This window comes from Ipomoea nil, unplaced genomic scaffold (genome assembly GCF_001879475.1).
Source record: "Ipomoea nil cultivar Tokyo-kokei standard unplaced genomic scaffold, Asagao_1.1 scaffold0346, whole genome shotgun sequence".
In the NCBI taxonomy this organism is placed as follows: domain Eukaryota; kingdom Viridiplantae; phylum Streptophyta; class Magnoliopsida; order Solanales; family Convolvulaceae; genus Ipomoea; species Ipomoea nil.
Window position 1 is genome coordinate 1 of NW_017616774.1, and position 18528 is coordinate 18528.

At 35.0% G+C, this 18528-nt stretch overlaps 7 non-coding genes across 7 annotated transcripts; all 7 read right to left on the reverse strand.

Annotated features, from left to right (window-relative positions):
• Window positions 1-328: 328 nt before the first annotated feature.
• TRNAK-CUU lies at window positions 329-401 on the reverse strand. The gene has a single exon. It is a non-coding gene; the product is annotated as a tRNA-Lys (tRNA).
• A 1186-nt stretch (window positions 402-1587) lies between these two features.
• Window positions 1588-1660, reverse strand: TRNAK-CUU. Its single transcript has one exon. It is a non-coding gene; the product is annotated as a tRNA-Lys (tRNA).
• Window positions 1661-6686: 5026 nt separating this feature from the next.
• Window positions 6687-6759, reverse strand: TRNAK-CUU. Its single transcript has one exon. It is a non-coding gene; the product is annotated as a tRNA-Lys (tRNA).
• A 2473-nt stretch (window positions 6760-9232) lies between these two features.
• TRNAK-CUU lies at window positions 9233-9305 on the reverse strand. The gene has a single exon. It is a non-coding gene; the product is annotated as a tRNA-Lys (tRNA).
• Window positions 9306-11779: 2474 nt separating this feature from the next.
• On the reverse strand, window positions 11780-11852 carry TRNAK-CUU. Its single transcript has one exon. It is a non-coding gene; the product is annotated as a tRNA-Lys (tRNA).
• A 2473-nt stretch (window positions 11853-14325) lies between these two features.
• On the reverse strand, window positions 14326-14398 carry TRNAK-CUU. The gene has a single exon. It is a non-coding gene; the product is annotated as a tRNA-Lys (tRNA).
• A 791-nt stretch (window positions 14399-15189) lies between these two features.
• On the reverse strand, window positions 15190-15262 carry TRNAK-CUU. Its single transcript has one exon. It is a non-coding gene; the product is annotated as a tRNA-Lys (tRNA).
• Between the last annotated feature and the right edge of the window lie 3266 nt (window positions 15263-18528).

Genomic DNA, 18528 nt, shown 5'->3' on the forward strand with positions numbered 1-18528 from the left:
ATTTTGTAGGATTATTATTGGATTTTTCCCAACGAAATATCTGACAATTGGAAAGTATGGATACCCTATTATAACCCCATCACTAATCAAGCACTTCTTGTGGTGCTATTCCCTTTTTGTAGGATAACCACATCACTAATCACACACTTCTTGTGGTGCTATTCCCTTATTTTGTAGGGATTATTATTGGTTTTACCAACGAAATGTCCCAGAATTGGACAAGTAGGGATACCTATTATAACCCCATCAATAGAGACACACTTTACATGGTCTATTCCTTATTTTGTAGGAGCGGCATGCCACCAAAATGGTGGAATAATTGTGCATTCGCCCACCCTAGGGCTCAAACCCAGGACCACAAGGTTAAGAGCCTTGCGCTCTACCAACTGAGCTAGACGGGCAAGTAGTTGTTCATATTTAATATTGGTATTACAATCGAGGCTACAATTATAGAAAATTATTTACAAGTTACACAATTGAATGAGAGATGGCTTTATGAATAATATATGATTAAATTTGTTGATAAACATTTGTTTTAAAATTAAACAGTATTTTTAAAATACAAAAAAAGACACATTAAACTGTCGTAAAATTAATAATTTTATTAATGAAAACAATTTATATTGAGTGTTTAAATTGCAATGCATATCTTAAAAGATAATAGTCGAATAACATATTGACCTACTAAATTATCAATGCTTATATTGCGGAGTCATGGATCATGATTACTTAGTAAGATAAACAATTTACAAGTTTGTTTTTAGTATTTAAGTTTGTTTGAGAGTGGAAGTCTAGAAATATTTATATCGGAGGAAACCGCCGAACATATAATGCTGGAAAAAATATAAAAATATATTAAGTTGCTATTTTGTGGTAAAAGTATCAGTGTGGTCCAGTTTCGATTTGGGTCGGTTCAAAGTGGATTCGGGTTCTACGTAGTGAGACGAAGAGTGATATATTGTACGCTCAAAACGGATAATCGGTGAATGAGATATTGATTCTCAAAGTAGACCAATTTGAGTTGGAAACGTGAAGAGAAAAAGCTTGGGAGTTGCTATTGTCCCACATTGGTTTGGGAAGTGGATTTGCACCACTATTTGTACAAGAGCTCTTCTAAGGCTTCTTAATTTGTATAGCATAGAGGCTCTCTCTCTCGCGTAGGAGGGGTGTGCAAATCAAAACCCAATCTGAGTAAAATGAAGGTTGAACTTGTGTAGGGATACCCTATTATAACCCCATCACTAATCACACACTTCATGTGGTGGTATTCCCTTATATTGTAGGATTATTATTTGATTTTTCCAACGAAATATCCGACAATTGGACAAGTATGGATACCCTATTATAACCCCATCACTAATCAAGCACTTCTTGTGGTGCTATTTCCTTATTTTGTAGGATAACCACATCACTATTCCCTTATTTTGTAGGGGATTATTATTGGGTTTTACCAACGAAATGTCCCACAAATGGACAAGTAGGGATACCCCCTATTATAACCCCATCACTAGTCACACACTTCACATAGTCTATTCCCTTATTTTGTAGGAGCGGCATGCCACCAAAATGGTTGAGTAATTATGCATTCGCCCACCCTGGGGCTCGAACCCAGGACCACAAGGTTAAGAGCCTTGCGCTCTACCAACTGAGCTAGACGAGCAAGTAGTAGTTCATATTTAATATTGGTATTACAATCGAGGTTACAATTATTGAAAATTAATTTACAAGTTACACAATTGAATGAGAGATGGCTTTATTAATAATATACTGATTAAATTTGTTGATAAACATGAAAATTATACAATATTTTTAAAAATACAAAAAGACACATTAAACTGTCGGCAAAATTAATAATTTTATTAATGAAAACAATTTATATTGAGTGTTTAAATTGCAATGCATATCTTAAAAGATAATAGTCGAATAACATTTGACCTACTAAATTATCATGCTTAAATTGCGGAGTCATGGATCATGATTACCTATTAAGATAAACAATTTACAAGTTTGTTTTTAGTATTTAAGTTTGTTTGAGAGTGGAAGTCTAGAAATATTTATATCGGAGGAAACCGGCGAACATATAATGCTGGAAAAAATATATTAAAATGGCATATTAAGTGGCTATTTTGTGGTAAAAGTATAAGTGTGGTCCAGTTTCGATTTGGGGTCGGTTCAAAGTGGATTCGGGTTCTTACGTAGTGAGACGAAGAGATTGATATATTGTAACGCTCAAAACGGATAATCGGTGAATGAGATATTGATTCTCAATGTAGACCAATTTGAGTTGGAAACGTGAAGGGAAAAAGCTTGGGAGTAGCTTTAGTCCCACATTGGTTTGGGAAGTGGATTTGCACCACTATTTGTACAATAGCTCTTCTAAGGCTTCTTGATTTGTATAGCATAGAGGCTCTCTCTCCCGCGTAGGAGGGGTGTGCAAATCAAAACCCAATCTGAGTAAATGAAGGTTTGAACTTGTGTAGGGATACCCTATTATAACCCCATAACTAATCACACACTTCATGTGGTGGTATTCCTTATTTTGTAGGATTATTATTGGATTTTTCCAACGAAATATCTGACAATAGGAAAAGTATGGATACCCTATTATAACCCCATCACTAATCAAGCACTTCTTGTGGTGCTATTCCCTTGTTTTGTAGGGGATAACCACATCACTAATCACACACTTCTTGTGGTGCTATTCCCTTATTTTGTAGGGGATTATTATTGGGTTTTTACCAACGAAATGTCCCAGAATTGGACAAGTAGGGATACCCTATTATAACCCCATCAATAGAGACACACTTTACATGGTCTATTCCCTTATTTTGTAGGAGCGGCATGCCACCAAAATGGTGGAATAATTGTGCATTTGCCCACCCTAGGGCTCAAACCCAGGACCACAAGGTTAAGGGCCTTGCGCTCTGCCAACTGAGCTAGACGGGCAAGTAGTTGTTCATATTTAATATTGGTATTACAATCGAGGCTAAAATTATAGAAAATTTATTTACAAGTTACACAATTGAATGAGAGATGGCTTTATGAATAATATAATGATTAAATTTGTTGATAAACATTTGTTTTAAAATTAAACAGTATTTTTAAAATACAAAAAAAGACACATTAAACTGTCGTAAAATTAATAATTTTATTAATGAAAACAATTTATATTGAGTGTTTAAATTGCAATGCATATCTTAAAAGATAATAGTCGAATAACATATTGACCTACTAAATTATCAATGCTTATATTGCGGAGTCATGGATCATGATTACTTAGTAAGATAAACAATTTACAAGTTTGTTTTTTGTATTTAAGTTTGTTTGAGAGTGGAAGTCTAGAAATATTTATATCGGAGGAAACCGCCGAACATATAATGCCGGAAAAAATATATTAAAATGGCATATTAAGTTGCTATTTTGTGGTAAAAGTATCAGTGTGGTCCAGTTTCGATTTGGGTCGGTTCAAAGTGGATTCGGGTTCTACGTAGTGAGACGAAGAGTGATATATTGTACGCTCAAAACGGATAATCGGTGAATGAGATATTGATTCTCAAAGTAGACCAATTTGAGTTGGAAACGTGAAGAGAAAAAGCTTGGGAGTTGCTATTGTCCCACATTGGTTTGGGAAGTGGATTTGCACCACTATTTGTACAAGAGCTCTTCTAAGGCTTCTTAATTTGTATAGCATAGAGGCTCTCTCTCTCGCGTAGGAGGGGTGTGCAAATCAAAACCCAATCTGAGTAAATGAAGGTTTGAACTTGTGTAGGGATACCCTATTATAACCCCATCACTAATCACACACTTCATGTGGTGGTATTCCCTTATATTGTAGGATTATTATTTGATTTTTCCAACGAAATATCCGACAATTGGACAAGTATGGATACCCTATTATAACCCCATCACTAATCAAGCACATCTTGTGGTGCTATTTCCTTATTTTGTAGGATAACCACATCACTATTCCCTTATTTTTTAGGGGATTATTATTGGGTTTTACCAACGAAATGTCCCAGAATTGGACAAGTAGGGATACCCTATTATAACCCCATCAATAGAGACACACTTTCACATGGTCTATTCCTTTATTTTGTAGGAGCGGCATGCCACCAAAATGGTGGAGTAATTATGCATTCGCCCACCTTGGGGCTCGAACCAGGACCACAAGGTTAAGAGCCTTGCGCTCTACCAACTGAGCTAGACGGGCAAGTAGTAGTTCATATTTAATATTGGTATTACAATCGAGGCTACAATTATTGAAAATTAATTTACAAGTTACACAATTGAATGAGAGATGGCTTTATTAATAATATACTGATTAAATTTGTTGATAAACATGAAAATTATACAATATTTTTAAAATACAAAAAGACACATTAAACTGTCGCAAAATTAATAATTTTATTAATGAAAACAATTTATATTGAGTGTTTAAATTGCAATGCATATCTTAAAAGATAATAGTCGAATAACATTTGACCTACTAAATTATCAATGCTTAAATTGCGGAGTCATGGATCATGATTACCTATTAAGATAAACAATTTACAAGTTTGTTTTTAGTATTTAAGTTTGTTAGAGAGTGGAAGTCTAGAAATATTTATATCGGAAGAAACCGCCGAACATATAATGCTGGAAAAAATATATTAAAATGGCATATTAAGTGGCTATTTTGTGGTAAAAGTATCAGTGTGGTCCAGTTTCGATTTGGGTCGGTTCAAAGTGGATTCGGGTTCTACGTAGTGAGACGAAGAGATTGATATATTGTACGCTCAAAACGGATAATCGGTGAATGAGATATTGATTCTCAATGTAGACCAATTTGAGTTGGAAACGTGAAGGGAAAAAGCTTGGGAGTAGCTTTAGTCCCACATTGGTTTGGGAAGTGGATTTGCACCACTATTTGTACAATAGCTCTTCTAAGGCTTCTTGATTTGTATAGCATAGAGGCTCTCTCTCCCGCGTAGGAGGGGTGTGCAAATCAAAACCCAATCTGAGTAAATGAAGGTTTGAACTTGTGTAGGGATACCCTATTATAACCCCATAACTAATCACACACTTCATGTGGTGGTATTCCCTTATTTTGTAGGATTATTATTGGATTTTTCCAAACGAAATATCTGACAATTGGAAAAGTATGGATACCCTATTATAACCCCATCACTAATCAAGCACTTCTTGTGGTGCTATTCCCTTGTTTTGTAGGATAACCACATCACTAATCACACACTTCTTGTGGTGCTATTCCCTTATTTTGTAGGGGATTATTATTGGGTTTTACCAACGAAATGTCCCAGAATTGGACAAGTAGGGATACCCTATTATAACCCCATCAATAGAGACACACTTTACATGGTCTATTCCCTTATTTTGTAGGAGCGGCATGCCACCAAAATGGTGGAATAATTGTGCATTTGCCGACCCTAGGGCTCAAACCCAGGACCACAAGGTTAAGAGCCTTGCGCTCTGCCAACTGAGCTAGACGCGCAAGTAGTTGTTCATATTTAATATTGGTATTACAATCGAGGCTACAATTATAGAAAATTTATTTACAAGTTACACAATTGAATGAGAGATGGCTTTATGAATAATATAATGATTAAATTTGTTGATAAACATTTGTTTTAAAATTAAACAGTATTTTTAAAATACAAAAAAAAGACACATTAAACTGTCGTAAAATTAATAATTTTATTAATGAAAACAATTTATATTGAGTGTTTAAATTGCAATGCATATCTTAAAAGATAATAGTCGAATAACATATTGACCTACTAAATTATCAATGCTTATATTGCGGAGTCATGGATCATGATTACTTAGTAAGATAAACAATTTACAAGTTTGTTTTTAGTATTTAAGTTTGTTTGAGAGTGGAAGTCTAGAAATATTTATATCGGAGGAAACCGCCGAACATATAATGCTGGAAAAAATATATTAAAATGGCATATTAAGTTGCTATTTTGTGGTAAAAGTATCAGTGTGGTCCAGTTTCGATTTGGGTCGGTTCAAAGTGGATTCGGGTTCTACGTAGTGAGACGAAGAGTGATATATTGTACGCTCAAAACGGATAATCGCTGAATGAGATATTGATTCTCAAAGTAGACCAATTTGAGTTGGAAACGTGAAGAGAAAAAGCTTGGGAGTTGCTATTGTCCCACATTGGTTTGGGAAGTGGATTTGCACCACTATTTGTACAAGAGCTCTTCTAAGGCTTCTTAATTTGTATAGCATAGAGGCTCTCTCTCTCGCGTAGGAGGGGTGTGCAAATCAAAACCCAATCTGAGTAAATGAAGGTTTGAACTTGTGTAGGGATACCCTATTATAACCCCATCACTAATCACACACTTCATGTGGTGGTATTCCCTTATATTGTAGGATTATTATTTGATTTTTCCAACGAAATATCCGACAATTGGACAAGTATGGATACCCTATTATAACCCCATCACTAATCAAGCACATCTTGTGGTGCTATTTCCTTATTTTGTAGGATAACCACATCACTATTCCCTTATTTTGTAGGGGATTATTATTGGGTTTTACCAACGAAATGTCCCACAAATGGACAAGTAGGGATACCCCCTATTATAACCCCATCACTAGTCACACACTTCACATAGGTCTATTCCCTTATTTTGTAGGAGCGGCATGCCACCAAAATGGTGGAGTAATTATGCATTCGCCCACCCTGGGGCTCGAACCCAGGACCACAAGGTTAAGAGCCTTGCGCTCTACCAACTGAGCTAGACGAGCAAGTAGTAGTTCATATTTAATATTGGTATTACAATCGAGGCTACAATTATTGAAAATTAATTTACAAGTTACACAATTGAATGAGAGATGGCTTTATTAATAATATACTGATTAAATTTGTTGATAAACATGAAAATTATACAATATTTTTAAAATACAAAAAGACACATTAAACTGTCGCAAAATTAATAATTTTATTAATGAAAACAATTTATATTGAGTGTTTAAATTGCAATGCATATCTTAAAAGATAATAGTCGAATAACATTTGACCTACTAAATTATCAATGCTTAAATTGCGGAGTCATGGATCATGATTACCTATTAAGATAAACAATTTACAAGTTTGTTTTTAGTATTTAAGTTTGTTTGAGAGTGGAAGTCTAGAAATATTTATATCGGAGGAAACCGGCGAACATATAATGCTGGAAAAAATATATTAAAATGGCATATTAAGTGGCTATTTTGTGGTAAAAGTATCAGTGTGGTCCAGTTTCGATTTGGGTCGGTTCAAAGTGGATTCGGGTTCTACGTAGTGAGACGAAGAGATTGATATATTGTACGCTCAAAACGGATAATCGGTGAATGAGATATTGATTCTCAATGTAGACCAATTTGAGTTGGAAACGTGAAGGGAAAAAGCTTGGGAGTAGCTTTAGTCCCACATTGGTTTGGGAAGTGGATTTGCACCACTATTTGTACAATAGCTCTTCTAAGGCTTCTTGATTTGTATAGCATAGAGGCTCTCTCTCCCGCGTAGGAGGGGTGTGCAAATCAAAACCCAATCTGAGTAAATGAAGGTTTGAACTTGTGTAGGGATACCCTATTATAACCCCATAACTAATCACACACTTCATGTGGTGGTATTCCCTTATTTTGTAGGATTATTATTGGATTTTTCCAACGAAATATCTGACAATTGGAAAAGTATGGATAACCTATTATAACCCCATCACTAATCAAGCACTTCTTGTGGTGCTATTCCCTTGTTTTGTAGGATAACCACATCACTAATCACACACTTCTTGTTGTGCTATTCCCTTATTTTGTAGGGGATTATTATTGGGTTTTACCAACGAAATGTCCCAGAATTGGACAAGTAGGGATACCCTATTATAACCCCATCAATAGAGACACACTTTACATGGTCTATTCCCTTATTTTGTAGGAGCGGCATGCCACCAAAATGGTGGAATAATTGTGCATTTGCCGACCCTAGGGCTCAAACCCAGGACCACAAGGTTAAGAGCCTTGCGCTCTGCCAACTGAGCTAGACGGGCAAGTAGTTGTTCATATTTAATATTGGTATTACAATCGAGGCTACAATTATAGAAAATTTATTTACAAGTTACACAATTGAATGAGAGATGGCTTTATGAATAATATAATGATTAAATTTGTTGATAAACATTTGTTTTAAAATTAAACAGTATTTTTAAAATACAAAAAAAAGACACATTAAACTGTCGTAAAATTAATAATTTTATTAATGAAAACAATTTATATTGAGTGTTTAAATTGCAATGCATATCTTAAAAGATAATAGTCGAATAACATATTGACCTACTAAATTATCAATGCTTATATTGCGGAGTCATGGATCATGATTACTTAGTAAGATAAACAATTTACAAGTTTGTTTTTAGTATTTAAGTTTGTTTGAGAGTGGAAGTCTAGAAATATTTATATCGGAGGAAACCGCCGAACATATAATGCTGGAAAAAATATATTAAAATGGCATATTAAGTTGCTATTTTGTGGTAAAAGTATCAGTGTGGTCCAGTTTCGATTTGGGTCGGTTCAAAGTGGATTCGGGTTCTACGTAGTGAGACGAAGAGTGATATATTGTACGCTCAAAACGGATAATCGGTGAATGAGATATTGATTCTCAAAGTAGACCAATTTGAGTTGGAAACGTGAAGAGAAAAAGCTTGGGAGTTGCTATTGTCCCACATTGGTTTGGGAAGTGGATTTGCACCACTATTTGTACAAGAGCTCTTCTAAGGCTTCTTAATTTGTATAGCATAGAGGCTCTCTCTCTCGCGTAGGAGGGGTGTGCAAATCAAAACCCAATCTGAGTAAATGAAGGTTTGAACTTGTGTAGGGATACCCTATTATAACCCCATCACTAAACACACTTCATGTGGTGGTATTCCCTTATATTGTAGGATTATTATTTGATTTTTCCAACGAAATATCCGACAATTGGACAAGTATGGATACCCTATTATAACCCCATCACTAATCAAGCACTTCTTGTGGTGCTATTTCCATTATTTTGTAGGATAACCACATCACTATTCCCTTATTTTGTAGGGGATTATTATTGGGTTTTACCAACGAAATGTCCCACAAATGGACAAGTAGGGATACCCCCTATTATAACCCCATCACTAGTCACACACTTCACATAGTCTATTCCCTTATTTTGTAGGAGCGGCATGCCACCAAAATGGTTGAGTAATTATGCATTCGCCCACCCTGGGGCTCGAACCCAGGACCACAAGGTTAAGAGCCTTGCGCTCTACCAACTGAGCTAGACGAGCAAGTAGTAGTTCATATTTAATATTGGTATTACAATCGAGGTTACAATTATTGAAAATTAATTTACAAGTTACACAATTGAATGAGAGATGGCTTTATTAATAATATACTGATTAAATTTGTTGATAAACATGAAAATTATACAATATTTTTAAAATACAAAAAGACACATTAAACTGTCGCAAAATTAATAATTTTATTAATGAAAACAATTTATATTGAGTGTTTAAATTGCAATGCATATCTTAAAAGATAATAGTCGAATAACATTTGACCTACTAAATTATCAATGCTTAAATTGCGGAGTCATGGATCATGATTACCTATTAAGATAAACAATTTACAAGTTTGTTTTTAGTATTTAAGTTTGTTTGAGAGTGGAAGTCTAGAAATATTTATATCGGAGGAAACCGGCGAACATATAATGCTGGAAAAAATATATTAAAATGGCATATTAAGTGGCTATTTTGTGGTAAAAGTATAAGTGTGGTCCAGTTTCGATTTGGGTCGGTTCAAAGTGGATTCGGGTTCTACGTAGTGAGACGAAGAGATTGATATATTGTACGCTCAAAACGGATAATCGGTGAATGAGATATTGATTCTCAATGTAGACCAATTTGAGTTGGAAACGTGAAGGGAAAAAGCTTGGGAGTAGCTTTAGTCCCACATTGGTTTGGGAAGTGGATTTGCACCACTATTTGTACAATAGCTCTTCTAAGGCTTCTTGATTTGTATAGCATAGAGGCTCTCTCTCCCGCGTAGGAGGGGTGTGCAAATCAAAACCCAATCTGAGTAAATGAAGGTTTGAACTTGTGTAGGGATACCCTATTATAACCCCATAACTAATCACACACTTCATGTGGTGGTATTCCCTTATTTTGTAGGATTATTATTGGATTTTTCCAACGAAATATCTGACAATAGGAAAAGTATGGATACCCTATTATAACCCCATCACTAATCAAGCACTTCTTGTGGTGCTATTCCCTTGTTTTGTAGGGGATAACCACATCACTAATCACACACTTCTTGTGGTGCTATTCCCTTATTTTGTAGGGGATTATTATTGGGTTTTACCAACGAAATGTCCCAGAATTGGACAAGTAGGGATACCCTATTATAACCCCACCAATAGAGACACACTTTACATGGTCTATTCCCTTATTTTGTAGGAGCGGCATGCCACCAAAATGGTGGAATAATTGTGCATTTGCCCACCCTAGGGCTCAAACCCAGGACCACAAGGTTAAGGGCCTTGCGCTCTGCCAACTGAGCTAGACGGGCAAGTAGTTGTTCATATTTAATATTGGTATTACAATCGAGGCTAAAATTATAGAAAATTTATTTACAAGTTACACAATTGAATGAGAGATGGCTTTATGAATAATATAATGATTAAATTTGTTGATAAACATTTGTTTTAAAATTAAACAGTATTTTTAAAATACAAAAAAAAGACACATTAAACTGTCGTAAAATTAATAATTTTATTAATGAAAACAATTTATATTGAGTGTTTAAATTGCAATGCATATCTTAAAAGATAATAGTCGAATAACATATTGACCTACTAAATTATCAATGCTTATATTGCGGAGTCATGGATCATGATTACTTAGTAAGATAAACAATTTACAAGTTTGTTTTTTGTATTTAAGTTTGTTTGAGAGTGGAAGTCTAGAAATATTTATATCGGAGGAAACCGCCGAACATATAATGCCGGAAAAAATATATTAAAATGGCATATTAAGTTGCTATTTTGTGGTAAAAGTATCAGTGTGGTCCAGTTTCGATTTGGGTCGGTTCAAAGTGGATTCGGGTTCTACGTAGTGAGACGAAGAGTGATATATTGTACGCTCAAAACGGATAATCGGTGAATGAGATATTGATTCTCAAAGTAGACCAATTTGAGTTGGAAACGTGAAGAGAAAAAGCTTGGGAGTTGCTATTGTCCCACATTGGTTTGGGAAGTGGATTTGCACCACTATTTGTACAAGAGCTCTTCTAAGGCTTCTTAATTTGTATAGCATAGAGGCTCTCTCTCTCGCGTAGGAGGGGTGTGCAAATCAAAACCCAATCTGAGTAAATGAAGGTTTGAACTTGTGTAGGGATACCCTATTATAACCCCATCACTAATCACACACTTCATGTGGTGGTATTCCCTTATATTGTAGGATTATTATTTGATTTTTCCAACGAAATATCCGACAATTGGACAAGTATGGATACCCAATTATAACCCCATCACTAATCAAGCACATCTTGTGGTGCTATTTACTTATTTTGTAGGATAACCACATCACTATTCCCTTATTTTTTAGGGGATTATTATTGGGTTTTACCAACGAAATGTCCCAGAATTGGACAAGTAGGGATACCCTATTATAACCCCATCAATAGAGACACACTTTACATGGTCTATTCCTTTATTTTGTAGGAGCGGCATGCCACCAAAATGGTGGAGTAATTATGCATTCGCCCACCTTGGGGCTCGAACCCAGGACCACAAGGTTAAGAGCCTTGCGCTCTACCAACTGAGCTAGACGGGCAAGTAGTAGTTCATATTTAATATTGGTATTACAATCGAGGCTACAATTATTGAAAATTAATTTACAAGTTACACAATTGAATGAGAGATGGCTTTATTAATAATATACTGATTAAATTTGTTGATAAACATGAAAATTATACAATATTTTTAAAATACAAAAAGACACATTAAACTATCGCAAAATTAATAATTTTATTAATGAAAACAATTTATATTGAGTGTTTAAATAGCAATGCATATCTTAAAAGATAATAGTCGAATAACATTTGACCTACTAAATTATCAATGCTTAAATTGCGGAGTCATGGATCATGATTACCTATTAAGATAAACAATTTACAAGTTTGCTTTTAGTATTTAAGTTTGTTAGAGAGTGGAAGTCTAGAAATATTTATATCGGAAGAAACCGCCGAACATATAATGCTGGAAAAAATATATTAAAATGGCATATTAAGTGGCTATTTTGTGGTAAAAGTATTAGTGTGGTCCAGTTTCGATTTGGGTCGGTTCAAAGTGGATTCGGGTTCTACGTAGTGAGACGAAGAGATTGATATATTGTACGCTCAAAACGGATAATCGGTGAATGAGATATTGATTCTCAATGTAGACCAATTTGAGTTGGAAACGTGAAGGGAAAAAGCTTGGGAGTAGCTTTAGTCCCACATTGGTTTGGGGAGTGGATTTGCACCACTATTTGTACAATAGCTCTTCTAAGGCTTCTTGATTTGTATAGCATAGAGGCTCTCTCTCCCGCGTAGGAGGGTGTGCAAATCAAAACCCAATCTGAGTAAATGAAGGTTTGAACTTGTGTAGGGATACCCTATTATAACCCCATAACTAATCACACACTTCATGTGGTGGTATTCCCTAATTTTGTAGGATTATTATTGGATTTTTCAAACGAAATATCTGACAATTGGAAAAGTATGGATACCCTATTATAACCCCATCACTAATCAAGCACTTCTTGTGGTGCTATTCCCTTGTTTTGTAGGATAACCACATCACTAATCACACACTTCTTGTGGTGCTATTCCCTTATTTTGTAGGGGATTATTATTGGGTTTTACCAACGAAATGTCCCAGAATTGGACAAGTAGGGATACCCTATTATAACCCCATCAATAGAGACACACTTTACATGGTCTATTCCCTTATTTTGTAGGAGCGGCATGCCACCAAAATGGTGGAATAATTGTGCATTTGCCCACCCTAGGGCTCAAACCCAGGACCACAAGGTTAAGAGCCTTGCGCTCTGCCAACTGAGCTAGACGCGCAAGTAGTTGTTCATATTTAATATTGGTATTACAATCGAGGCTACAATTATAGAAAATTTATTTACAAGTTACACAATTGAATGAGAGATGGCTTTATGAATAATATAATGATTAAATTTGTTGATAAACATTTGTTTTAAAATTAAACAGTATTTTTAAAATACAAAAAAAAGACACATTAAACTGTCGTAAAATTAATAATTTTATTAATGAAAACAATTTATATTGAGTGTTTAAATTGCAATGCATATCTTAAAAGATAATAGTCGAATAACATATTGACCTACTAAATTATCAATGCTTATATTGCGGAGTCATGGATCATGATTACTTAGTAAGATAAACAATTTACAAGTTTGTTTTTAGTATTTAAGTTTGTTTGAGAGTGGAAGTCTAGAAATATTTATATCGGAGGAAACCGCCGAACATATAATGCTGGAAAAAATATATTAAAATGGCATATTAAGTTGCTATTTTGTGGTAAAAGTATCAGTGTGGTCCAGTTTCGATTTGGGTCGGTTCAAAGTGGATTCGGGTTCTACGTAGTGAGACGAAGAGTGATATATTGTACGCTCAAAACGGATAATCGCTGAATGAGATATTGATTCTCAAAGTAGACCAATTTGAGTTGGAAACGTGAAGAGAAAAAGCTTGGGAGTTGCTATTGTCCCACATTGGTTTGGGAAGTGGATTTGCACCACTATTTGTACAAGAGCTCTTCTAAGGCTTCTTAATTGGTACAGCATAGAGGCTCTCTCTCTCGCGTAGGAGGGGTGTGCAAATCAAAACCCAAACTGAGTAAATGAAGGTTTGAACTTGTGTAGGGATACCCTATTATAACCCCATCACTAATCACACACTTCATGTGGTGGTATTCCCTTATATTGTAGGATTATTATTTGATTTTTCCAACGAAATATCCGACAATTGGACAAGTATGGATACCCTATTATAACCCCATCACTAATCAAGCACATCTTGTGGTGCTATTTCCTTATTTTGTAGGATAACCACATCACTATTCCCTTATTTTGTAGGGGATTATTATTGGGTTTTACCAACGAAATGTCCCACAAATGGACAAGTAGGCATACCCCCTATTATAACCCCATCACTAGTCACACACTTCACATAGTCTATTCCCTTATTTTGTAGGAGCGGCATGCCACCAAAATGGTGGAGTAATTATGCATTCGCCCACCCTGGGGCTCGAACCCAGGACCACAAGGTTAAGAGCCTTGCGCTCTACCAACTGAGCTAGACGGGCAAGTAGTAGTTCATATTTAATATTGGTATTACAATCGAGGCTACAATTATTGAAAATTAATTTACAAGTTACACAATTGAATGAGAGATGGCTTTATTAATAATATACTGATTAAATTTGTTGATAAACATGAAAATTATACAATATTTTTAAAATACAAAAAGACACATTAAACTGTCGCAAAATTAATAATTTTATTAATGAAAACAATTTATATTGAGTGTTTAAATTGCAATGCATATCTTAAAAGCTTGGAGTTGCTATTGTCCCACATTGGTTTGGGAAGTGGATTTGCACCACTATTTGTACAAGAGCTCTTCTAAGGCTTCTTAATTTGTATAGCATAGAGGCTCTCTCTCTCGCGTAGGAGGGGTGTGCAAATCAAAACCCAATCTGAGTAAATGAAGGTTTGAACTTGTGTAGGGATACCCTATTATAACCCCATCACTAATCACACACTTCATGTGGTGGTATTCCCTTATATTGTAGGATTATTATTTGATTTTTCCAACGAAATATCCGACAATTGGACAAGTATGGATACCCTATTATAACCCCATCACTAATCAAGCACATCTTGTGGTGCTATTTCCTTATTTTGTAGGATAACCACATCACTATTCCCTTATTTTTTAGGGGATTATTATTGGGTTTTACCAACGAAATGTCCCAGAATTGGACAAGTAGGGATACCCTATTATAACCCCATCAATAGAGACACACTTTACATGGTCTATTCCTTTATTTTGTAGGAGCGGCATGCCACCAAAATGGTGGAGTAATTATGCATTCGCCCACCTTGGGGCTCGAACCCAGGACCTCAAGGTTAAGAGCCTTGCGCTCTACCAACTGAGCTAGACGGGCAAGTAGTAGTTCATATTTAATATTGGTATTACAATCGAGGCTACAATTATTGAAAATTAATTTACAAGTTACACAATTGAATGAGAGATGGCTTTATTAATAATATACTGATTAAATTTGTTGATAAACATGAAAATTATACAATATTTTTAAAATACAAAAAGACACATTAAACTATCGCAAAATTAATAATTTTATTAATGAAAACAATTTATATTGAGTGTTTAAATAGCAATGCATATCTTAAAAGATAATAGTCGAATAACATTTGACCTACTAAATTATCAATGCTTAAATTGCGGAGTCATGGATCATGATTACCTATTAAGATAAACAATTTACAAGTTTGCTTTTAGTATTTAAGTTTGTTAGAGAGTGGAAGTCTAGAAATATTTATATCGGAAGAAACCGCCGAACATATAATGCTGGAAAAAATATATTAAAATGGCATATTAAGTGGCTATTTTGTGGTAAAAGTATCAGCGTGGTCCAGTTTCGATTTGGGTCGGTTCAAAGTGGATTCGGGTTCTACGTAGTGAGACGAAGAGATTGATATATTGTACGCTCAAAACGGATAATCGGTGAATGAGATATTGATTCTCAATGTAGACCAATTTGAGTTGGAAACGTGAAGGGAAAAAGCTTGGGAGTAGCTTTAGTCCCACATTGGTTTGGGAAGTGGATTTGCACCACTATTTGTACAATAGCTCTTCTAAGGCTTCTTGATTTGTATAACATAGAGGCTCTCTCTCTCGCGTAGGAGGGGTGTGCAAATCAAAACCCAATCTGAGTAAATGAAGGTTTGAACTTGTGTAGGGATACCCTATTATAACCCCATAACTAATCACACACTTCATGTGGTGGTATTCCCTTATTTTGTAGGATTATTATTAGATTTTTCCAACGAAATATCTGACAATTGGAAAAGTATGGATAACCTATTATAACCCCATCACTAATCAAGCACTTCTTGTGGTGCTATTCCCTTGTTTTGTAGGATAACCACATCACTAATCACACACTTCTTGTGGTGCTATTCCCTTATTTTGTAGGGGATTATTATTGGGTTTTACCAACGAAATGTCCCAGAATTGGACAAGTAGGGATACCCTATTATAACCCCATCAATAGAGACACACTTTACATGGTCTATTCCCTTATTTTGTAGGAGCGGCATGCCACCAAAATGGTGGAATAATTGTGCATTTGCCAACCCTAGGGCTCAAACCCAGGACCACAAGGTTAAGAGCCTTGCGCTCTGCCAACTGAGCTAGACGGGCAAGTAGTTGTTCATATTTAATATTGGTATTACAATCGAGGCTACAATTATAGAAAATTTATTTACAAGTTACACAATTGAATGAGAGATGGCTTTATGAATAATATAATGATTAAATTTGTTGATAAACATTTGTTTTTAAAATTAAACAGTATTTTTAAAAATACAAAAAAAAGACACATTAAACTGTCGTAAAAATTAATAATTTTATTAATGAAAACAATTTATATTGAGTGTTTAAATTGCAATGCATATCTTAAAAGATAATAGTCGAATAACATATTGACCTACTAAATTATCAATGCTTATATTGCGGAGTCATGGATCATGATTACTTAGTAAGATAAACAATTTACAAGTTTGTTTTTAGTATTTAAGTTTGTTTGAGAGTGGAAGTCTAGAAATATTTATATCGGAGGAAAACCGCCGACATATAATGCTGGAAAAAATATATTAAAATGGCATATTAAGTTGCTATTTTGTGGTAAAAGTATCAGTGTGGTCCAGTTTCGATTTGGGTCGGTTCAAAGTGGATTCGGGTTCTACGTAGTGAGACGAAGAGTGATATATTGTACGCTCAAAACGGATAATCGCTGAATGAGATATTGATTCTCAAAGTAGACCAATTTGAGTTGGAAACGTGAAGAGAAAAAGCTTGAGAGTTGCTATTGTCCCACATTGGTTTGGGAGTGGATTTGCACCACTATTTGTACAAGAGCTCTTCTAAGGCTTTTTTTGTATAGCATAGAGGCTCTCTCTCTCGCGTAGGAGGGGTGTGCAAATCAAAACCCAATCTGAGTAAATGAAGGTTTGAACTTGTGTAGGGATACCCTATTATAACCCCATCACTAATCACACACTTCATGAGGTGGTATTCCCTTATTTTGTAGGATTATTATTTGATTTTTCCAACGAAATATCCGACAATTGGACAAGTATGGACCATCATAATCACACACACTTCATTGGTATTCCCTGATTTTGTAGGATTATATTTGATTTTTCCAAAATATCCGACAATTGGACAAGTATGATACCCTATTATAACCCCATCACTAATCAAGCACTTCTTGTGGTGCTTTTCCTTATTTGTAGATAACCACATCACTATTCCCTTATTTTGTAGGGGATTATTATTGGGTTTACCAACGAAATGTCCCAGAATTGGACAAGTAGGGATACCCTATTATAACCCCATCAATAGAGACACACTTTACATGGTCTATTCCCTTATTTTGTAGGAGCGGCATGCCACCAAAATGGTGGAATTATGCATTCGCCACCTTGGGGCTCGAACCCAGGACCACAAGGTTAAGAGCCTTGCGCTCTACCAACTGAGCTAGACGGGCAAGTAGTAGTTCATATTTAATATTGGTATTACAATCGAGGCTACAATTATTGAAAATTAATTTACAAGTTACACAATTGAATGAGAGATGGCTTTATTAATAATATACTGATTAAATTTGTTGATAAACATGAAAATTATACAATATTTTTAAAATACAAAAGACACATTAAACTGTCGCAAAATTAATAATTTATTAATGAAAACAATTTATATTGAGTGTTTAAATTGCAATGCATATCTTAAAAGATAATAGTCGAATAACATTTGACCTACTAAATTATCAATGCTTAAATTGCGGAGTCATGGATCATGATTACCTGATAAGTTTACAATTTTTTTTTTTTTAGTATTTAAGTTTGTTTGAGAGTGGAAGTCTAGAAATATTTATATCGGAGGAAACCGCCGAACATATAATGCTGGAAAAAATATATTAAAATGGCATATTAAGTGGCTATTTTGTGTAAAAGTATCAGTGTGGTCCAGTTTCGATTTGGGTCGGTTCAAAGTGGATTCGGGTTCTACGTATTGAGACGAAGAGATTGATATATTGTACGCTAAAAACGGATAATCGGTGAATGAGATATTGATTCTCAATGTAGACCAATTTGAGTTGGAAACGTGAAGGGAAAAAGCTTG